General features: G+C 37.9%; 1 protein-coding gene across 1 annotated transcript in view; it reads left to right on the forward strand.

The window, feature by feature from the left end:
- The first annotated feature begins 1130 nt into the window (after positions 1-1130).
- LOC139949775 (gastrin-releasing peptide receptor-like) overlaps positions 1131-21963 on the forward strand; it is a 47365-nt gene continuing 26532 nt past the window's right edge. Inside the window, exons 1-2 of the mRNA XM_071948310.1 lie at positions 1131-1411; positions 13161-13324. The gene's annotated coding sequence lies outside the window, so the exon portion shown is untranslated. The remainder of the gene's footprint in view (positions 1412-13160; positions 13325-21963) is intronic.

Here is a 21963-nt window from a genome sequence, read left to right on the forward strand (position 1 = left end):
GTTTCCATACCCCAGTTTTCCCCTTGGATTTGATCGGGGGAGCGAGCGAGAATGACACTTTGAGTACCTTTTGTAAAGAACAAGTGGCAGGGAATGGTGTTTTGGTAGGCACCTTTATTGCGATTAAATGCCAGAATAAAACCCATCAGTGCGGCGAGTGATTTGACAGTTTCGATAGGGTTTGCTTGTCTCATTATTAGAGAAAACGTCTGCACACCTCCACCATGAACGTGCACTTGTTCTGATAATGAAAGAAAACATAGGCCTCACTTTGGGCTTTTGAAACCGTTCGTTTTAACACAAAACTAACCAGTCTCAAACTAAGAGTTCATTTCAAAAGGTGGTCACGTGGTCATCGCCGAAACGCCAGAGGGTTTAGGAATAATAATTCGTAATTGAAAAACACAGTTTGAGAAACGTTTGTGACAGTAACATTTATCAAGTTTTGGGGATAAAAAGTGATATAATTATCGATTACCATGTTACTTTGAGGTAAATGATTCCCAATATACTGTATACTATCGAAAGATGTTGTCCAACCATGTAAGTTTGTTATTGTCATTAATTAAAAGTGCGATTGCCAACTTTTCAACCGTCCCTTTAAAGCTTTTTTTGTTGTTAATTTTTTGAGTGATTACCGGACGTTTACCTTTCCAAAAACTAAACAAATAGAGTTTTTTGTTTCCCATCCATGGTTCTCCAAAGCGCAGAAACAATATTGAGATTTCACGTTTGATCAACTGATGAAAGTCTCTGACAAACCTTGTACTATTAAAGAAAAAAAAACAGTAAAGTAAAATATGAAAAAAAACACCAACCCATCCCGCACGCTGTAAAATAAACACAGTAGAATTTCCGGCCCATCCTCAGGAAAACCTGTCGTAACTGAACACGTGTTACACGCTCTGCTTGTAGGTAGTAAAGAAAAAGACAGTCCGTTGATATAGTTAACAAACGGGACGATGGCACCGTGGTACAACACTCACCGGACCTGGGCACGTGCTACACGCCTCCCGTGACTCTCCACGTCTCCAGCTGTTTTATTGTGGTCGGTACTGTAGAAGTTAGATCGCTACGCGTTCAGAGAGAGCTACTCAACGGGGATAAACACAACGGCAAATACACTCAATATCCAAACCTTGGGCCTGAGTGTCGCGGATCGTTGCGTTTAACAGGCTGGTCCGTGTTTGCGCAACAAACCACCGGTTCAGCTGAGCTGACTAACGGACGCGAGTCAGGGTGTACATTACGGGCAGACTTCGCTTTGAATCAATACTAGTCTTCTCTTCCTTTTTGCCTGTTTGGAAGGAAAGTCTTGCAAATCTATAATTCATTCATCGTCACTTCTTCAAAGTGTGTATTTACACGTTCGCGAGCTCCAGCTTGAAAGATCACTGTGTACAGAATACAGGTAAGATTAGGTTTTGTGTTGAGGTAGGACTTGAGCGTTTTTAATGATGAAGTTTGTGATTTTCCTTTCTCAAGTTAATGTGCCAGTGCTGTACGGGTTTTAACAAAAGCTTTTACATTTCAGTTGCTTTTGTCTTATCAAATTTCAGCAAGCTATGAGGATGTTATTTAGTCTTATAGGACTCTTTCTGTGCTGTATACATACTGTAGTGTAAAATGAAAGTAAAACTATCTCTGGCACGCCTGGTCCAGATTTGAAATGGGTGTGTGAGGGTGTGGTTGCATGGAATTGTCAGACGAACTCAAAAGAATTGGGTTGGGGCTTGTGATATAATCCAACATTTGAGCCACTTGTACTCTCACTGACAGTTTAGACATCTGGTAAAGGATGCGTTAGGTCCAGTGGCTATTCGGTGACTGCTGTACTTGCAATCACACGTTTGTGGTTCGATTTCTACCAAGCTAATCGGAGGCTTATTTGACACAGCGTTCAAACTTCTAGTTATCCCCCCCCCCTGCAAATCCTAGTAGTGCTAGTTATCTGATTCAAGGTTTTCACTGTCAATGACAGTTTAGACATCTGGTTCAGGATGTGAAAGTCCAGTGGTTAGACTGCAGATCTTGTAATCACAAGGTTGTGGGTTCGAATCCTACCAAATGGAGCTTGTAATTTGATACAACACTCGAGTTACTATAGTAGATTTTTTATTCTTTCTGCGAAACCTTGGGTTAGTTATCTGATTCATATTCACTCTCACTGACAGTTTAGACATCTGGTAAAGGATGTGTTAGGTCCAGTGGCTTTTCAGTGACTGCTGTAATTGCAATCACGCGGTTTGTGGTTAGAATTCTACCAAGCTAAGTAATCGGAGGCTTGCTATTTGATACAACATTTGAACTACGAGTATTTTTTTCTCTGCAAAACCTAGTGGGAATTATCTGATTCAAGGTATTCACAGCGAATATTGACAGTTTAGACATCTTTTTAAGGATGCGTAAAGTCCAGTGCATGGTTAGACTGCAGGACTTGCAATCACGAGATTTTGGGTTCGAATCCTATCAAGCTCAGCCGTTGGTTTCACAATGACTGGAATAAGTATTGCCGTCTGAATTACATTTTCTTGATTTCTGCAACTCATAATCATAGACGTTAAATCAATGTTTGTGTGAGGGAGATTGATTGTAAACAGTTTAGACATCTAGTGCAGAATGCGTAAAGTCCAGTGGTTAGGCTGCTGGGCTGGTGTTACAAGGTTGTGGGTTCGAATCCTACCGAGCTAACCGCTGATAGCAATAGCTTGATGTTGTCTAGTTACTGAATCACCATTTTTTTAAATTTGTGCAGCTCATAATCATAGACATTAAACCAATGATTGTATTCGTGAAAGACATTGTCTGTTTCCTGCTTGGTGTTTGTATCTCTTTTGGGAGTTTGCCGAGGTCCCTTGACAGGAAGATCATTAAAACCCTCTAATGAGCGATGAGGTCTTATTTTGTACCATACCATAAAATCACTTATCAAATAGTTCTCCAAAGTGAACTTGTTTTAACGATAAAGAAAAGAGAAGAAAAATGGATTGTATCGCAGTAAATAAGGGCATTGTGACCCATTAAGAACTTGAATAATTAGAGAAATACCAAATACTGGACACTAATAAGCTGACATTTACACGTACGCGTTCAAACTGGGGTTAACCAAATGTACTTTGACAGAGTGAAGGCATTTTTTTCACTTTACACTATTTGTAGGCCTACACAAAACAATTGGGGATGTCGCTAAAAGAAACTTTAAAACCTCCCAAACCAAACGACTACGCGACAGAAAAGTTCCAACAGGTGTGAAGATGGCATCTGAACATCTAACAAAGCAATAACAAAGAAAAGAGCAAAACGGGGTCCTTGATTTATGGTCAGATTTATGCTTGCAGGGGACGGGTCAGGGCGCAAGGGCCACCCCCCCCCCACCCCCCGCCGAAAAAGAGGACATTCAAAGAAACGTTGTCATATAAATGTATTCAGCAAACATTCATTTTGTTTGTGGAATCACCATATCTGTATAATATTACTTTACTGCTAAGATTTGTTTTTTTTATCACTGGTTCTTGCTATTTATTCTACTGCCGCGGAGTAGATTCGGAATTCAGGAGACTAACTTACTGAAAAGAACTGTCCTGCTTATCCTGCTTGCTAAGATCTGTATCATTCTTTATTTCTGTTATAGTGTAACCGTTATCTACTTTGCTGTGTAGATTTGTTCTTTTAGAACCAGGTCTTGCTATCTGCTGCGGAATTCAAGATACATTTCTGAAAAGATCTGTCCTGCTTATTAACTAAACATGCACTGCTTACCAAGTGTAGGCGAATATAGGTCTGTATCATTCCGTATTTCTGTTAGTGTCACCAAATAAAGTGACAAGTTATAAAACACAAGGGAAAGTGAATGGGTAAATTTGAAATACTTTGGGTTATATGAACACGGGGCTTAGCTATCAGTGTCCACTGCTTTTAAAATTAATGGCAATGGAGGTATACGGCAGCTTCGATAAGTGTGGTTATGAAAAAATATGTCAGTTTGTATACTTACAAAAATTAAATCTGAGAAGAGTTACTGTAACACACGTTTCTCAGATTGTGTATTTTAGTTACGGATTATTCTTCCTGATTGTACATAACCGCTCCGGGTTTCAGTTCGTCGATATCTCATTAATGCGATCACCATTGACTATAGGGTTGGACACTTCCAAAAACCAAAGATATGTTCCCTTTGACAGAAATAAAAAGGTTTCTGGTCTTCCTGCTCTAGGAATGTATTTGTCTGTAATACGATTCGGATATTTTTTTTTTCGGGACAGATTAATATTGTCTGCATCCGGAAACTCAAACTCTAGTGATATATATTTTTTTAATTTAAATTTCCCTCCCCCTCCAAAGAAACAAAATATTCTCAGTCATTGATATAAATTTTTCTCTTGACGCTAGTTTTTAATTCCGGATGGACTTGGGACTTATCAAACAGTAAGATGGCCGTGCATGCACTGATGAATTGCTATGCATTTGTGTTGTACTATGAAACCAGACAATCAGTTTTGTGAACCAGTTTAAAGTCAGAAGTCACGTTCGTTTCCATTTAATAATTGCATTATGTTGGAACAATTTTCTTCAAATTCAGTTGAATGGCCGATGGTGCCTCCAGACTCGTAAAGATGCATCTTAGAAGAAAAAAAAATGTAGAAATCGTACGGTTGTTGCACAGAATTACCGTAAACAAACTACTGGTATAGTTTTGAAGCACGTGGTTTCTGCAGCCGTCAATTTCACCAAACTCTTTCCCTCTTAGGATTGATATAGTGCTTAGGACGAGTTAAGTTCCGTATTCATAGACGCATTGAACCCATCTCAAGTTTAGGACGAGTTAGTCGTCCTAACTCGAGATCGGATTGATCCTACATTTCGTGAAATCGGCTGCAGGACTTATTAATACAAGGTTGTGGGTTCGAATCCTCCAAGCTAACCGCTGATTCCACAATGACTAGAATAATTATTGTCGCCTAGCTACTTAATCACAATGTTTGTATTCTTGGTTTTATGCAACTCATAACCGTAGTCGTTAAGCAAATTCAATATTTGTATGATAGAGATTGGAGGTTGCTAGCTTGGCGTTTATGTCCAAAGTAAATCGTTTGCCGAGTTCCCTTGACGGGAAGATCATCTAAACAAACAAATATACAAATCATGGAATATGCTTGTGCAATAATTTCTGTTAATAATATATGAAACGGCATTTGCCGTGAAACACTACAGTTGGTTCCCTCATGCGAAACCGTAAATTTTGCGACAACTTTTTGTCACTCAACATACGCATTAAAAAGTTTTGGGCTCAATTGGTTTTCGAGGTTGCAAGAAAATTATGAAAGAAAAATCATCATAGAATTGTGTGCTTTCAGATGCCCGAGAAAAGCTTCATGCCTGATGTCCTTCTCATATTCAAATTTTGGGGTGAACATTTATTTAACCTTTTCTCTGAAAACTGCATTACATGTACTTGAAAGGGCTTAGTTTCTAACAATGTGTTATATTATCCGACGGCTCTCCAGTACTTTTTACTAGGTAAGTTTTTGTCATTAATATCTGATTGAATCAACAAAGGTACACCATAAAGACTGTAATATTTTACAGTGGGTGCATTTTATAGCTCGTTAAAAGTTAAGGCTCACAATTTTGTTTGGATTCGTATGAGTACACAGAATCAAAACTCTGAAAATTTTGCCCGAAGCCAATTTTATCTGGAACACAGTGACACAACAATGACAAACTTCTAGTGGTTTAAAGGCACTAGACACTATTAGTAATTACTCCAAAATAACTGTTAACATAAAAACTTACTTGGTAAAGAGCAATGGAGAGCTGTTGATAGAGCATAAAACAATGTAAGTGCAATGTCCAGTGCTTTAACCAAATATGTCCATTGCTTTAACCAAAGGTGTCCATTGCTTTAACCAAAGGTGTCCATTGCTTTAACCAAAGGTGTCCATTGCTTTAACCAAATGTGTCCATTGCTTTGACCAAAGGTGTCCATTGCTTTGACCAAAGGTGTCCAGTGCTTTTAAGTGTGCAGTGCACAATCTTTTGAGTAGGCGGGAACCAGGTGTACCAGTTGTACTAACAGTATAGAAACGACGTAACCTGCTTTTAAGCACGTAGCTGAAACGAAAACACGTTTATTCTTGTGGGGTAGTGAGAGTTGAATGTGCCAGATCAATCTGGAATTGGATCAAGTCAGCGGTCAGTAACAAATTGACATTTTTACAAGTGGGTCATGTGTTGTCAAAAGTGGAATGAACTGTTGACAAGAATTTAAAGGGTCTGTTGTAAGTATAGCCTCTGAAAATTAATGGCAATAAAAACGTCATAGAGTACTGTCCTATTACGGTTATAGAAAAAGGTGTCACCTTGTATCCCTCAAACTTTGAATCTGAGAGCGTTACTGACAGTAATTTTTGGCAATATTTCAAAAGTGCTACCATCATTTGATTTTTTTTTTCACGGGTTAGTTTTATGGACTTATATCTACATTTTATACAAGATAGAAACAAACAGCGGTTTCCTATTACTAAGCGATATGCAATCCCTTTAAATTGCAACGCTGCTTTAAAGGCACTGGACACATTTGGTATATGTCAAAGACCAGTATTATACAATAACAAACATGTGAACATTTTGAATCAATTGGTCATCGAAGTTGCAAGAAAATAATGAAAAAAATATACCCTTGCTGCACAAATGCTTTCACATGCCCCATAAAAGCCTGCAGGCAGGCATGAAGTCTTTTGATATTTTGAGTGAGACTTTCCCTTTTTCTTAAAAAACTACATTACTTCGGAGGGAGCCGTTCTCACAATATTTTATACTTTCACCAGCTCTTCATTGCTCCTTACAAAATGAGTTGATATTATGTATTTAGAGTAATAACCAGTAATGTGAAGTGCCCTTGAAGTGACCCCTTTTTGAAATCTGGTTTAGACTATAAATGAACCCCCAGTTTCACGGAAACGCAGAGTTCGCGGGACTATACAATTTAATACCCGGTGTAGGTTCACTGCGCCAGAAGTACAGATGGTAGCCAGTGTATCAGATTGTTTCGCTGTTTCTGCACCATTAATGGTGAAACGGATTGTGACGAACGGTTGGTCGCTATGCTTGCCAAACAAAAGCACGAATCGTTCCACAGCCTAGCTTAGATTAACTATAGTCCCACACAAACTGGTAAGTTGTACCATGATTTTACAATTATATGTTTTCACCTTTCTTTTTGCATAACATCCGCTATTGTAATGATTTTTAAGAGTCTACACGTGGTCAGAGTCTACCCGGGACCGATTTGACCCGGGGTCAGGCAATGTGCAGTGGTCCGAGTTTCGTAACAAAAGCAAGTGTTCACGTCAAGTTATACAAGATAAATGTCAAACACATACGTCTTAAATCCGAGAGATTTCCTTGACATTTATAAAAAAATTGACTCACGAGATCATAATAATGTGCGGCTCGCACGTACCTTCCTTAGGGAAACTATACGTCTGGTAATCAGTCCTAAAATTAATGGCAGTAAAAAGTACCTGGGGTTAGAAGCCTACAACAGCTTTCGATAGTACAAAGCATTTAAAGAAAAATTTCACTATATGAAGTAGGCCAAATGTGGTAAATGTATCAGTTTTCAGCCCTAAAATGTTAAATCGGAGAAACGTTACTGTCAGATACGTTTCTCAGAGTCCAATACGAATTTATTCTTGCTGCGTGGAGAAAACCGCTCCGGATTGTTGGCGATATCTCAAAAACACTACCACCTTTCGAATTAAAAGTTTCACATGTTAGTTTTATTGTATACATCATCATGTATGTTTTTTTGTTGGAGGGGTCTGGGAGGGCATATCGCTTTGATGACAGTTTTTAAAACTCTTGCCTTACCCTGGACGGCCCCTGCCAACAAAGAATTATGTCCGAAGATTTAAAATAAAAATTTATACAAAGGATTAAAACAATCGAGCGGTTAAAAAAAAGAGAGAGAAAAGTATACTTTCCCGTTGATACATTTTGTACAAACTCAATTCTTTAACAATACAATGTGTTATATTAATTTATTACGGAAACTTATTGCAACCTTATGAATAAAAAGCATGTACCTCAAACGTTTCACGTATTCGTGTTTTGGCAATACGCTACCGTAATTTATAAAGAGGAAAGTCAGAAAAACTAACAAATCTCATTTTTAAAAGTCAATCTATGCATCAAATTTCGAAAAAAAAATGCTCTTGGGGTCACGTAGAGAACGTTCATCTGATTGGAATGAGACATTGTCCGATGGGTTGGCTACTCTTTAAACAGATATGAATAAAGCGAATTGTACGAATCAATTAAAAAAAAAATGTAATTATAGGATTAAGCGCTTGACATATGTTTCTTGAATTAGCAACAATGAATGTGTACAAATCACACACAACTATTGTACATGCGAGTACTGTAGATGGCGCATTAATGAAAGTACAACTTGGGGGAATAATGACTAAATATTTATATATACATAACAGATGTAGGCTTTATTTAGAATACGAGGAAATGTTTTGATGATTTCACTTCTCATTGTGTTAAGCTCATAAGCTTGTGAAATCATTATTTCATTTTGTCAAAAATTACCATCGATAACGTGTTTAACTTTGGTAATTATCAAAGACCAGTAGCCATATTTCATGACGCCCAAAACAAACATGAAATAACAAACCTGTGAAAGTTAAAGCTCAATCGGTCATTGGACTTGGAGTCACCAGTAAAGGGGGGGGGGGGGCACCCTACATTTTTCACTGTTTTCAAACATTGAGTTTTGGACTTGCAAGATCAAAACTAATTGTTTTACTAATTTCTCAATAACTGTTGCATTTCAAGTAAAACTATTCCAAAGGGAGTTTCCGACCTTGTATGACCTATGTTGCGTGAAAAAAGTTGTTAACATTTTTATTTGTACTCTATATGCACATCCTTTATTGGTATCATACTTTAATATGCTGGAAACTTACTTCAGGAGAAACACTGTAGCTGTTGATAGTATAAATCTTTTTTTTTGAATTTCTTCGAAGTAACAAGGTTTGGAAAAACCTTCGAGTCTGAAAAATGGTTCATGCATGAATCGTTTCCCTTTGCGTCCCCCATCCGAAGGACGAAACAATGGTTAGCTGTCTTGCTTAAGGACACAAGTGTAGCCACTGGGGTATTCGAAACACCAGAGTTTGAATTCGGTGCTCTTAACCGCTCGGCCACGACACTTCAAAATCAGCTTCACGTTGGCAAAAAACCTATCTATGACCCCATCTATATAATCAAAATTCAATGCGCTTACTTGTATTGCACACCCACGGTGTTAGGCTTATCACGGATGTTCTTTGATGTAAAAAAGCGAAACACGAAAGGTTTGTCAATTATCAAATTACCATTTTAATTGCGTGTTGTTGTTAAATGTGTATACATAACTCACTTGTGTAAAGCCTTTCAAGGTAACACAAGTGTCGAATTTTTGATAAATTGTGTTAAAAAACGACACTACAGAAGCGTAAAAAAACCTTTTCGCGTACGTACACGATAAATCCAAACGTATCGTGTACGTACACGATAACTTCGATAAAAATCAATACATTTTGCTATGACCACATTATTTTGAAGTCAATTATTTTCCAAATTGCTTTATACTATTGAAAACTGCTGTACGTCTAACCGAGTAAATTTTAAGAATGATTACCAATTGAACGTATACCTTGTCTTTAACTTGAAGATTAATTGTATTGTATTGTATTATGTTTGTTCCAAACTGGAGAACACCCCATAACCCTGGGGAGGGTCAATATTATAAAAACAAAATACAGAGACAGGAGTTTAACTTAGAACAAAAACAAATAGTCACACAGTCGATTTTCTTTTAAAACAGTAAATAAAAAGAAGTACTTGGCAACGCAAATAATAATTATCGCTTCATCGGGAGTGTCCATCAAAAACTTAAACCTGTCTTCCCCGCCAAGAGTTTCAAAGCCTTTGTAATGATCAATAATATAAGCCAACATAATAGTCGGTTGCATTGAGCATACATTTCAATGCAAACAAATAATGTAGATTTTTTGAGGTAAAGGACTCAGTTTGTCACTGGCTTAATATCATTCCAGTATAGGACTAAGATATAGTCCTAAGATAAACCGTATCCATAACACAATATGTCCATTCGTTCATCAACCAGGTTTTCTTGTATTTGTACTACTTTATACATACACGACGAGTATACCTTGAAAGTGATTTTTAAGCACATTTCCTCGGTGTTGTTTGCACTGTGAGCAATGCCCGAAAAAAAATTAAGGTAGATTATTTGAGGATAAGGGCTCGATTTGATGCTGGCTATATATTATTCCACTCCGAAGATAAAATGTGTGCATATACATACCCACAATTATTCATGTCTCCTCGTTATTATTATTCAAGATTTTAAGTTCATCATCAACTCAGGTTTTCTTGTAGATGTATTACTTTACAGCACCGAGTATACTTTTTGCGAGTGATTTTTAAGTACATTTTCCTCGATGCTTTCTGCTTAAACCCCTTCAAGAAAACACTCCCACTCTCCTCCTATACACTCCGGCCTGAAACTTGCAAATGCCACGATATCGATAAAATCTCGCGAGATGACGACTTAGCATATGTCACTTGTTCCATCTTTGAAGTGCGTCGAGTGGGGGGGGGGGGGGGGGGGGGGTGGGGGTCTAACCCGAGAGGGGGAAAAACGGATGTTTGATAACTCAGACAATGTTGACTCCGATAAAGGGCATGTGTGTTAGAGAGAGAAAAGTCGTTTAGGTTATATTTGATCATGCAACAATTCGCTGGCAGGTGGCGATATTAAATTAACATGGTCTCGTTTTGACAATGTAGATAATTATGAAGAAGAGAAAAAAAAACCTTGTGTTTGCTGAACAAGATTAAAGGCACTGGACACATTGGGTAAACGTCGAAGACCAGTATTCGCAACTGGTGTATCCCAATATGTATAAAATAACAAATCTGTGAACATTTGAACTCAATTGATAATTGAAGTTGCAAGAGAATAATGAAAAAAAAAGAGAAAAAAAACTTGTTGCACAATATGTGTAATTCCAGATGCCTAATAAAAGTCTTCAGGCCCGAAGTATTTTAAAGTCACCTGGAAGTGGTATTTTTTCAAAATAAAGCTTTTGTCACTAATATATGTGTTTTGATGAGTGGAATGTGAATAAACAGATAACTAAGGTTTTAAAAAATCAGTTCTTATGTTATTTACAAATTTAAGAGTAGACCTCGACCCGAGAGGGCGCTGTTCGTGACGTCAATCGAGGCAGACTTTGCCTGTAATGCGTAGAGTAAACACAATTGCAAAGTACATGTACGGACCAAGTCGTGAGTTTGTACGTTTAAAAAAAAAATGTTTTTTGTTTTTTTCCGGCAATGCCGACCAGGTGTATTGGTGCTGAATGCAGAAAAACACTTTTTGAAATGTACCAACTCACGACTTGGACGTACATGTACTTTGCACGTGTGTTTACTATACACATTGCAGGCAAAGTCTGCCTCGATTGACGTCACAAAAGGGGTAGGCGGAGTCAGCCCCCCAAACAACTTTATATATTTTTTAATCATATAAATCGTGACAAACAATTACTAAAAAAATTGTTTTATTGTTCGTAAGCATATTATACTCTTATGTTTGAGAGAAAAAATCTATTTCCAGGTGACTTTAATATTGAGAAATAACCACCTCTTTCTCAAAAACGTTACTTCAGAGGGACCCGTTTCTCACAATGTTTTATACTATCAACAGCTCTCCATTACTCATCAATGTTTGTGTAACAAGATTAACTCGAAGTGCTGGTTGACCTATGGACTTGTTGACATAAATTGTGTTCAAATCAGGAGTGGGATACAATGTCATAGTTTTTCAACTGTCACATTTGGTGCGTGTATTTTTGGTCCTCATTTGAAACAGATTAGTTGAAACTTGCTTCCTATAGTATATGCTTCAAATCCCATGCTTCATAACCAAACTATTGTATTGTCATATTTTGATGTGTAAAAAGTCAATTGGAGTTGGCTCCAAATGTTAGCCCAATCTTTGGCGGAGATGGTATATATATATTTTTGTTAATATGGAAACACCTTGTGTGCATTGTTCTTTTTAGAATTAGTCTTGCTTTACGCTTTACTACCGCGGAGTAGATTTTTCAGAGTTCGCGCATATATATAAATGAGGAAACAGTGGTTGTTGGATCTTGCCCAGTTTTCCTTAAAACACAAACCCTTAAACTGTTCATGACTTATCCCTTGAACACAGTAGAACATTGAATGGGGGAAAATCAATGTTTTTCTAACCATATACAAACTGCTTTGGGTTATAGCCTACTCGAGTTCCCTTCTCTAAATAGAGCGTGACTTGTACGTGACTCTACGCCGAACCATAGCGTCAAAAAGCCCGGGCAGCGACCGGGGCAATTCAGGGTCATGGAGTAATGTCCGTAGTTATGGGGACAATCTACTCACGACAAGTGTAAGCAAACATTTTCAAGATAGAAAAAATAACAGTCATACAAAGACGTACTTATGTTTTTGTTTCCTTATCATGTTACGAGTGTATATCTAGACCAAAATGAAGCCAACACAACATAATTTTGACCTAGTTTTACAGAATGACGCCAAAGATGTACACAATTTTGGCTATTATTCCAAAATTTTAATGACCTTAAAAAGTTGCCTGCGAGACCACCGCAGAGCTGTTGATATTATACTACAAATTGTAATGCAGCAATGCAGTATTAGAGAAGGAGGTATCATTTCACTCCCTTTAAAAATGTGAACATGGATTTTGAACTCAATGTAAAAGATAGCCTGACGTACCTTAACAACACTGGGGAGCAGTTGATAAAATATTGTTAGAAACGATCCCCTCTGAACTAATGCAGTTTTAGAGGTAAATTTTCACCCAAAATATGAAACTAAGAAAAGCTACAGGTACTGCCTTTCTCAGACATCTGAGAGCACTGTGACCAATTGAGCCAAAATTTGCACAGATTTGTATGCATGTTAGGATACACCAAATGAGCATACTGGTCTTAGACAATACCCCGCCTTTATCTCACAATTATAAAATCGAATAATCATAAGTCTTGACATTTTGTTTCTTCTTTAAATTTTAACAGAAGAGAGCTGACTCATGACATTACGTGCTTGCAAGAGGGCTACAATTTCCTGGATGCATTAACAGCACATTAGAAGACAACGGACAATCTTAAAGAAGATGGAGCCTCAATGATCCTTGTCAACATTTCTTGAGAGGCAAAGACAAGAACAAATCCTCAAACAGGTATTTTGCTATACTTGATTCTTATCTTAGATGAAATTCTGTGGCAAAATGTAAAATCTCTCACTTAAAGCAACTCTTGCCAGGAGGCAGGTCATTACGTTGTGTTTCATTATTTGTGTCCCGGGTCAGAGTTAACCAGGATTCCGGGTACCGGCAGTCCTGACCCTTTTGCGGGTCAGTATGACCTGGAAAGTGGTTAAAATGGAATTTGAACTCGGATACTGCGTCATTTTGATCAACTTTGTGGTCAGTTTAACACCGATTTCAACTCAGATATTGCGTCATTCGATACTTTGCATCCGATTCGAACCCGGATACAACGTCATTTTGATCAACTTCTTTGCAATTTTGAAGCAGTTTCGAACCCGGATACAAAGTCATTTTGATCACCTTCTCTGCAATTTTGACGCAGATTTTAACTCGGATAATGCGTCTATTTGATCCATTTATGTGGTATTTTAAAACAGATTTGACCTTGGATAGTGCGTCGTTTTGATCCATTTCTGTGTCATTTTGACGCATATTTTGAACTCGGATATTGCGGCATTTATCTATTTCTGTGTCTTTTTGACACAGATTCCAGGTCATACTGACCCAGAAATGGGTCACGCCCCTAGAGTCTTTGTTTGTAGGTCGACACAAGATCCCTGCAAAGTTTGCGTCAAAAAAATTATTCATGATTTGCTCTTTTTTTCTGCAGTTTAATGGACAACGCAATAAGCAGGTCTGTGAACGCTGATAAGATCGCGTAATAAATATGTTAAGCCCCGGGGCTGACAGACTGTATGAATCTGGAGAACACATTTGTAATTTTGAATGTAGTACAACATAGATCAGGGCCCAGTTTCATAGAGCTGCTAAGCACACAAATTTGCTTAGCATGAAATTTCTACCTTGATAAAAACAGGATAACCAACTAAATGTCCACGTGATTTTCAGGATTGCAAACAACAGCTGAATACCAGTAACATTATACGAGGAACATGGAACAAATGGAAATTTGGTTGGGAATCCTGTTTTTATCAGGGAAGAAATTTCATGCTAAGCAAATTTTTGTGATAAGCAGCTCTATGAAACTGGCCCCTGTTCGCGAACTCAATGAATTCTGTTCTCAACACTTCGTAGAAACATGCTAGGCAGTTCATAGGGCGTTGCGACATTACATTACGAGCACCAGACTTGCTTTCTCCAGAAGACGATCAGAGAGTACTGATCGAAACGTCGAGTTGAAACCAACGGTTCTTTACAGAACCACCCCAACTCATTAGAGATAGTCATTACATAGTGTTACCGCAAACCTTTCCATATCGTATTTCCACGACGTCACAATGCAAAACGCGCAAGATGGGCTTGCTAACCTGTGAAATACGCTTATGCTTAAGCAAATTCTTCTGGGCCCAATTTCATAGAGCTGCTTAAGCAAGACTCCACTCAATTGTTATGCTAAGTGAACAACAGCTAATTACCAGTCACAATCAATGTATATGGCATAACATTTTGGCCAGTAACATGTGTAAAATAAGTGAGCTGTTTTCGTGCTTAAGCACAATTTTTGCTTATAAGCAGCTCTATGAAATTGGCCCCTAGACAGTTAGGACGAAAATTTGCTTACCGTTGAGCAGCGCTAAGAAACTGGGCCCCGATCTCTTTTGCAATCAAACCCCGTGTCACTCAAAATACATGTATATTTACCAATGTGTGCGAGTGCAGCTGTTTCTACACTACTCATTTATTATATTGACAAAAGCTATGCCCATGTTCCATTAATTGTTTAATTTTGATACATGGTTCATATTATGTAGTCAGTATTCGATAATTAACCAGTCAGATAGATAGATAGATAGATAAAATGGTTTATTAAAAAACTGTCCTCGCAGCACAAAGGCTGAATTACAACAATTTTACATAAATTTAAAATTTGAAATTAAGTAGAAGGCAAATTGGTAATAAAAAATATTTTTAAAAAGGTGAAATAGTTAAGCCACTCCCCTAAATTTACACATTGAAAATTGCACATTGAAATTGAATTACTTTTACTCAAAAATGATCGTCAGGTGTATATCATGTTTGTAGTTTGTATTGTATTTTTTTCTTCATATTTCAATATTTTCATAACCACTTCAGGGAGGAAACCTTTTGTAAGTTACTCCAAAAATTATTGACCATAAAAACTTACCTGGTAAAAAGAACTGCAGCTGTTGAAAGTTCCCTTAAATTCCCTACTAAGGAATGTGCTTTTACAGAGAGGGGTTCAAAAACAATTTAATATGAGAAACGTTTCTGCGTGAGACGTTTCTCGGATTGTGCATTCCAACTGCAGATTATTCTTCCTGCGTGGACATAACCACCAGTGGATTTTCGGCAATATTATCTCAAAAACCTCTTATGCTAGTTTTATAATACGCCTAAACATGATTGAAACCAAAAGTGGGTTTCCAAATTCAATTCTATTAGGCAAATTTCTTACTTTAAGCAGCTCTATGAAATTGGTCCCAGGTGTTTGATCAGCCGAGTGTACTGGGTTCGAGTCCCGATCTTGACACTTGTGTCCTTAAGCAAGACACTTAACCATGACTGCTTCGTATAAAGTTGGGAGGTAGTGCTTTCTGCTCTACCAGCCAGGCTTCTGATGGATGATACCCTAGCCTACATCCGTATGGACTGTAAAGTGGGTAACCCTGTTTCATCCCCAGGAGTATGTGGCAACTGCCCTGGCATAAATAAATTGTAGCCCAACACCTTGAAGTGGCCTTCGGGCCTTGTGCTTCTGGCGACTTGCATAAAAGAAAAGAAATCCTTCCACACTGCCTCTGTTATACTTGTTATGGTTGTTGTTTCGTCATTCGGCCTTCAAGAATGATTCTTCTGGAGTGTCGAAACGTCGACCACTACTACTTTTTAGCTTTAGTGGATCAATGCGACTTTTCATTATTATCTTCACTGTCGCGGAGTGTCAACGTTTCAACTATAGCTTGCTCATATAGCCATTGAATATGAAATCATTTTGCTATTCCCGCTTATGTTTGTGTGTTTTCATTGTATGTCTTGTTTGTTATGATCAAGATACTCTGATCCCGTGTCATCGTGTTGTTTGCTACTTGCTCAGACCAACATCCAGTGTCCTTGCTCTTTGCTCAGACTATAATGAGCCCAACATCTGATGTGTGGGTATTGATTCCACACATCCAAGATTAAATCCTCAGTTTCACACAGAGAGCAATTATTGTGCATAATGTTGATCCGAGAAACCTACCATTGGAGGTCTGATTTGTTCTCAACCGTTCATTAGTCGTTGTAGAAAAGTTAGATTTGGCAGAGGATTTGACAAAGCATGACTTGAGATGATAAATTTGTTTCTGGATAACATTCATATGGATAATTGCGAGGAGTGTCTGAAACTATGAATGGTGGGAGTGTAAGATGGTGAGGTTTGCGGTGAGCAGTGTTGGTTCTGAGAAGAGCAAAGCCCAACTACCAGTAAATCTCAAAGGCTGTACAAAGCAGAATCCAAAAATCAGAGTCCAGCATCAACGTTTCGATCAGTATGTTCTGATGGTCTTCAGGAGGTGATGTTTTTTTCTGGAAACTTTTTTATTTTGAGTAGGATTTGAAACTTTGCATGGTGGGAGTTTAATCAAGTGAGATTTGCGGTACCATCATGTGCAAATCTAGTTTGACTAGTGTCGTTTCTAAAAAGAAACCCTTGGTTGACAACTCAACTCAATGTTTTTTTTTTGTACGATTGGAAACTTTGCATGGTGGGAGTATAATCAGGAGAGGTTTGTAGTGAGCAGTGTTGGTTCTGAGAAGAACCGGTAGTTGACAACTCAACGTTTCGGTCAGTATGTTCTGATGGTCTTCAGGAGGTATTGATACATTTTTTTCTTCTGGAAACTTTCATATTGTGAGTAGGTTTTGGAACTTTGCAGGGTGAGAGTAAATTCTTGGAGGTTTTGCGGTAGCACCATTTGTGTAAATCTCTTTTGATTAGTGTTGGTTCTGAAAAGAACCGGTAGTTAACAACTCGACGTTTCGATCAGTATATTATGATGGTCTTCAGGAGGTTTGGTTAAAAAAAAAATTTGGAAATTTTCATATTGTGAGTAGGATTTGAAACTCTGCACGGTGGGAGTATAATCAGGTGAGGTTTGTGAAAGCACAATGTGTAAATCTCTTTTGAGAATTGTTGGTTCTGATAAGAACCGGTGGTTGACAACTCAACGTTTCGATCAGTATGCTCTGATCGTCTTCAGGAGGATGCTGGACTCTGATTTTTGGATTCTGCTTTGTACAGCCTTTGAGATTTACTGGTAGTTGGGCTTTGCTCTTTTTGTTAAAAGATGCAATGACTGTTGCAACATTGCATGTTGTCACTATGTATCAAAATGTGTAGTCGTTTCTATATGTAAATACGCTTTGACACAAAGTAACCCTCATTTTTGTTTACCTGAAGAAGTAATGTGAGCAAAAACTTAAGTCTACACTCGTTTGAGCACATACTTCAGACGTTATTTAAAACCATCATTGGCAAACAGTTTCGTTTTATTTTTCTTTCGCCGTCATCTGGGAAGAAGTGATTCCAATGCCATATGTTTCGCAAAACCCGAGGGTCTGCACTTGAGTATCGCATCAGACTTCCCGTCCCTGACCCATCGTATCTCATGCTGTTGTTTTTTTCCTTCCAGTCGCGTGCCACACAAACTTCCCCTGCGTGAAAATTAAAGGCACTGGAGTTTGGTACTCACGCGGATTATACATAAAGCAGGTTTGGTAACTACAATTTTTCAAAAAGTTACACCTTTTGGGTAATTATATAGAAATTTTTCTCAAAGTTGTTAAAATATGCTGTTTTTCATCTAAAAGTAAGAATCGGGTGCACAATAGCCGAGAAAGGAGGGTGTAAATTTTGTTATGGAGTTATGAAGTGGAAGGGATAGATTTGTTACACCTTGCTGCTCAAACCAAGCGAAAAAGAGGAGGGTAGATTTGGTTATCCCTTGAAACGTAATCTGACAAAAATGTGCATTATAAAGCAGTGGAATTCATCCATTTTCATAATATTAGCCAAATGACAAATTAGATTGATTCGTAAAATCTAGAGCATGTTTTTCACAATTTTGGGAACAAATGGTAACGAAAAACTTGTTGCTTTGAAATCTTGTTTCTATAGCAAATTGTCGAACTATGCTGTAAATTAAAAAAGTAACTAGATAGAAAAACTGCAGTTTTAAATGATCGAGAGCTGTTGACATAGTAGAACATTGTGAGAAACAACTCCCTCTGAAGTAAAATAGTTTTCGAGAAAGAGGTAATTTTTCACTTGAATATTTGACTCTGAGAAAGACTTTAGACCTGAAGCCTTTCCCAGGCATCATGAAAGCACACAGATGTGTGAAACAAGGGTGTTTTTTCTTTCATTATTTTCTTGTAACTTCGATGACCAATTTAGTCCAAATTATCACAGATTTGTTATTGTATGCATATATTGAGATATACACAAAGTTATAGAACACTTATCTTTGACAATTCATTGCCAAACGTGTCCTGGGGTCGATTTCACAAAGAGTTGGGACTAATCCTAACTTAGGACTAGTCCTAGGAGATATAATAAACGTATGGCTAGTCCTAAGTTAGGACGATTAACTCTTTCTAACTCGAGATAAGACTAGTCTTAACTCTTTGTGAAATCCACCCCAGTCCCTTTAACACTGAAAATGAGCGTTAATAGAAAAACCGAACGAGATGTTTTAATGTATCCACTTCTGGGAGACCCTTTCGTGATAACAAAGTACATATTGTCCCTAAGGATGGTGGTTTTTATACCAGAACTGATTTTGAGTGAAGTAAAATTCATTAACATCGCTCCAGTGGCTTTTGCTCGACAACGATTTATAAGGAAATTGCGAATAACAGCTCAGATTGTTGGGAGGAATTCACCATAAAGCTAATTTCATAGGATTAACATATTAAGCGCTGTGTTGAAATTGTGAATAACAATTTCTCTGAATTTCAAGGAAATAGCTTGAACTGCTTGCCAACCAAAAGGCTATGGTATTAATGCAAATAAATACTTGATGGCATGACGTTTTGACCAGAGCAGTTTCTTGAAGGCAAAAGGGAACACATCGCATAAACAGTGCCCAATTTCATGGCTCTGCTTACCGTAAGCACGGAATCGGCGCTTACGGAAGCAGGGAATTTTGTGCTTACGGCAAGCGTATTTCACAGGTTAGCGGCGAATTTGGGCTTCTGCGCGTGCGCACTCCACGTTACTAGGCATTCTGCGCTTACAAGGCTAGCACAGAAATTCGGCGCTTGCAGGTAAGCGGGAAATCGTGATCGTAAGCGCAGAATTCGGCGGTAAGCAAAGCCATGAAATTGGGCCCTGGTATACTCGTAAGTGATATTTGAAGCTTTGCATGGTTTTAACATAAGAAGTAAAGTAAATTTGTGAGTACAACCATTTGTAAATCTCTTCTGATAGGGTTGGCTCTGAAAAGAACATTTAGGGCCTAACCTGGGAAAATTTCATTTCAAAAGATGATAGCGTTTTTGAAATATCGCCGAACACCCGGAGCGGTTTAGTCCACGCATAAAGAATAACTCGAAATATGAATACGCAATCTGTAGTAAGTTACTGACAGTAACGTTTCTCAAATTAAATTTTGTAGGCATAAAACTGATATATTTTCCCACAACCAGATTACTTCATTACTTCGAAGTGAAAAAGTGCACCTTTAATCTTTTTCTTTTGGCACCTTATCCACCTAGCTGTTGACGTCACTTTCCCACCATCCCAGTTTAGCCCAAATGGGGCTGTTAAGGGATTAAAGTACCAAGTACCAAGGTTGCTCTCAAAGTTAATGCTTTATACCATCGAAATATGTTGTAGGTTTCTAACCAACGATTGTATTGCCAAGAGAGTTTACATGCCAAAACGTATACTTTCCCTTTAAAGCGATTCGTAACTGGAATACACAATCTGAGAAACCTTTCTGACAGAAACATTTTTTTAATTTAAATTTGTGGTGCTTTCAAAACTGATATATTTTTTACATCTGCACATTACTTCGAAGTGAAATGTTTCTCTAAATGCTTTTTACTAATTGAAAGCTGCCGTCTGTAGGCTTCTAACCAAAAGTTGTTGTTGCCATTAATTTTAAGAGTAATTATTACACGTAAACTTTCCCTTTAATGCGATTTGTAACTGGAATACGTAATCCGAGAAACGTTTCTGACAGTAACCTTTCTCAAATTCAAATTTTGGAGAAAACAACTGGTATCTTTTAACATTACTTCGAAACGTTTCTCAAAATGCTTTATGCTATTAAAAACTGTTGTATGCTTCTTTAAAGGCAGTGGACACTCTTGGTAATTGTCAAAGACCAGTCTTCTCACTTTGTGTATCTCAACACATGCATGAAATAACAAACCTGGAAAATTTAAGCCCGATTGGTCGTCGGAGTTGCGAGATAACTGAAAGAAAAAGCACCCTTGTCATACGAAGGTGTGTGCTCTCAGATGCTTGATTTCGAGACCTCAAATTCTAAACTTGAAGTCTCGAAATCAAATTCGTGGAAAATTACTTCTTTCTCGAAAACCGCGTCACTTCAGAGGGAGCCGTTTCTCACAATGTTTTATACTATCAACCTCTCCCAGTCGTTACCAAGTGAGGTTTTATGCTGATAATTATTTCGAGTAATTACCAATAGTGTCCACTGCCTTTAACCAAAAGTTGTTATTGCCTGTAGCTTTGAGTTATTACCAAACGTACCTTCCCTTTAAAGAGATTCACTTCAGCCGTTGCAGCGCACTTTTCTACGGCTAATAACCTACATAAATATACTGAAAAAGTACTAGGTTACAGCAACAAATCAATGTACGTGTACACACCATAGAAAAAAACAACGCTAACTGACAGCATCACAATACAAAATGTCCTAAAAACAAACAAACCACTGTGTGTTTAGTATACTTTCTTTCATGGGGCTCATTCATGGTAATAAGAAATGAGATCATTCAGCCATTGCCTTAACATTGAGGAATGTCCAACCAAGACCCAGACCCTTGTGAGATTCCAGTAAGGCCAACAAAATGTAATCGCTTGTTTGTCCATAAAGGGTCCTGGAAAAGTTTGGATCGGCCGGTCGAATATTTTTGAAGGATTGTGTTTTGGGAAATTAGACTCTTGGTATTAAAATGGTAAGTCCAAACTCAAAGCACGCCCCTTCACTGAAACCATTCACGTCTTTGAAAATAAAGTAGCCGGCCCATTTTTAAAACTAACTTTAGTCTCCCGAATTCCTAAACTCTACTCCGAGGTAGTAGAAGAAAGCAAGACAAGTTCTCAAAATAACATAATCTACTCAGCCAGGTGATTTCAACAAGGTGTTACCTCAAGCCAATTGTACAGCAACTGTGTGTTGATGTAGATTTGACATTTGATTTACCGGCGATATCATGGGAGAGTTTTATTGGCAGGCAGGAAAAAGGGGGAAAAGGACCCCCTAAAAATTGGTCGCAAAGCAAAATGACGGTCGGTCTGAGGACGACAGACAAACACTTATATCAGTTGGCCTAATGTTCTAGCAATTCCAAGGGAGTGTAGAGAGTTCATTATTGCAACACTGCATGTCACT

The sequence above is a fragment of the Asterias amurensis genome, chromosome 17 (assembly GCF_032118995.1).
Source record: "Asterias amurensis chromosome 17, ASM3211899v1".
NCBI lineage: Eukaryota > Metazoa > Echinodermata > Asteroidea > Forcipulatida > Asteriidae > Asterias > Asterias amurensis.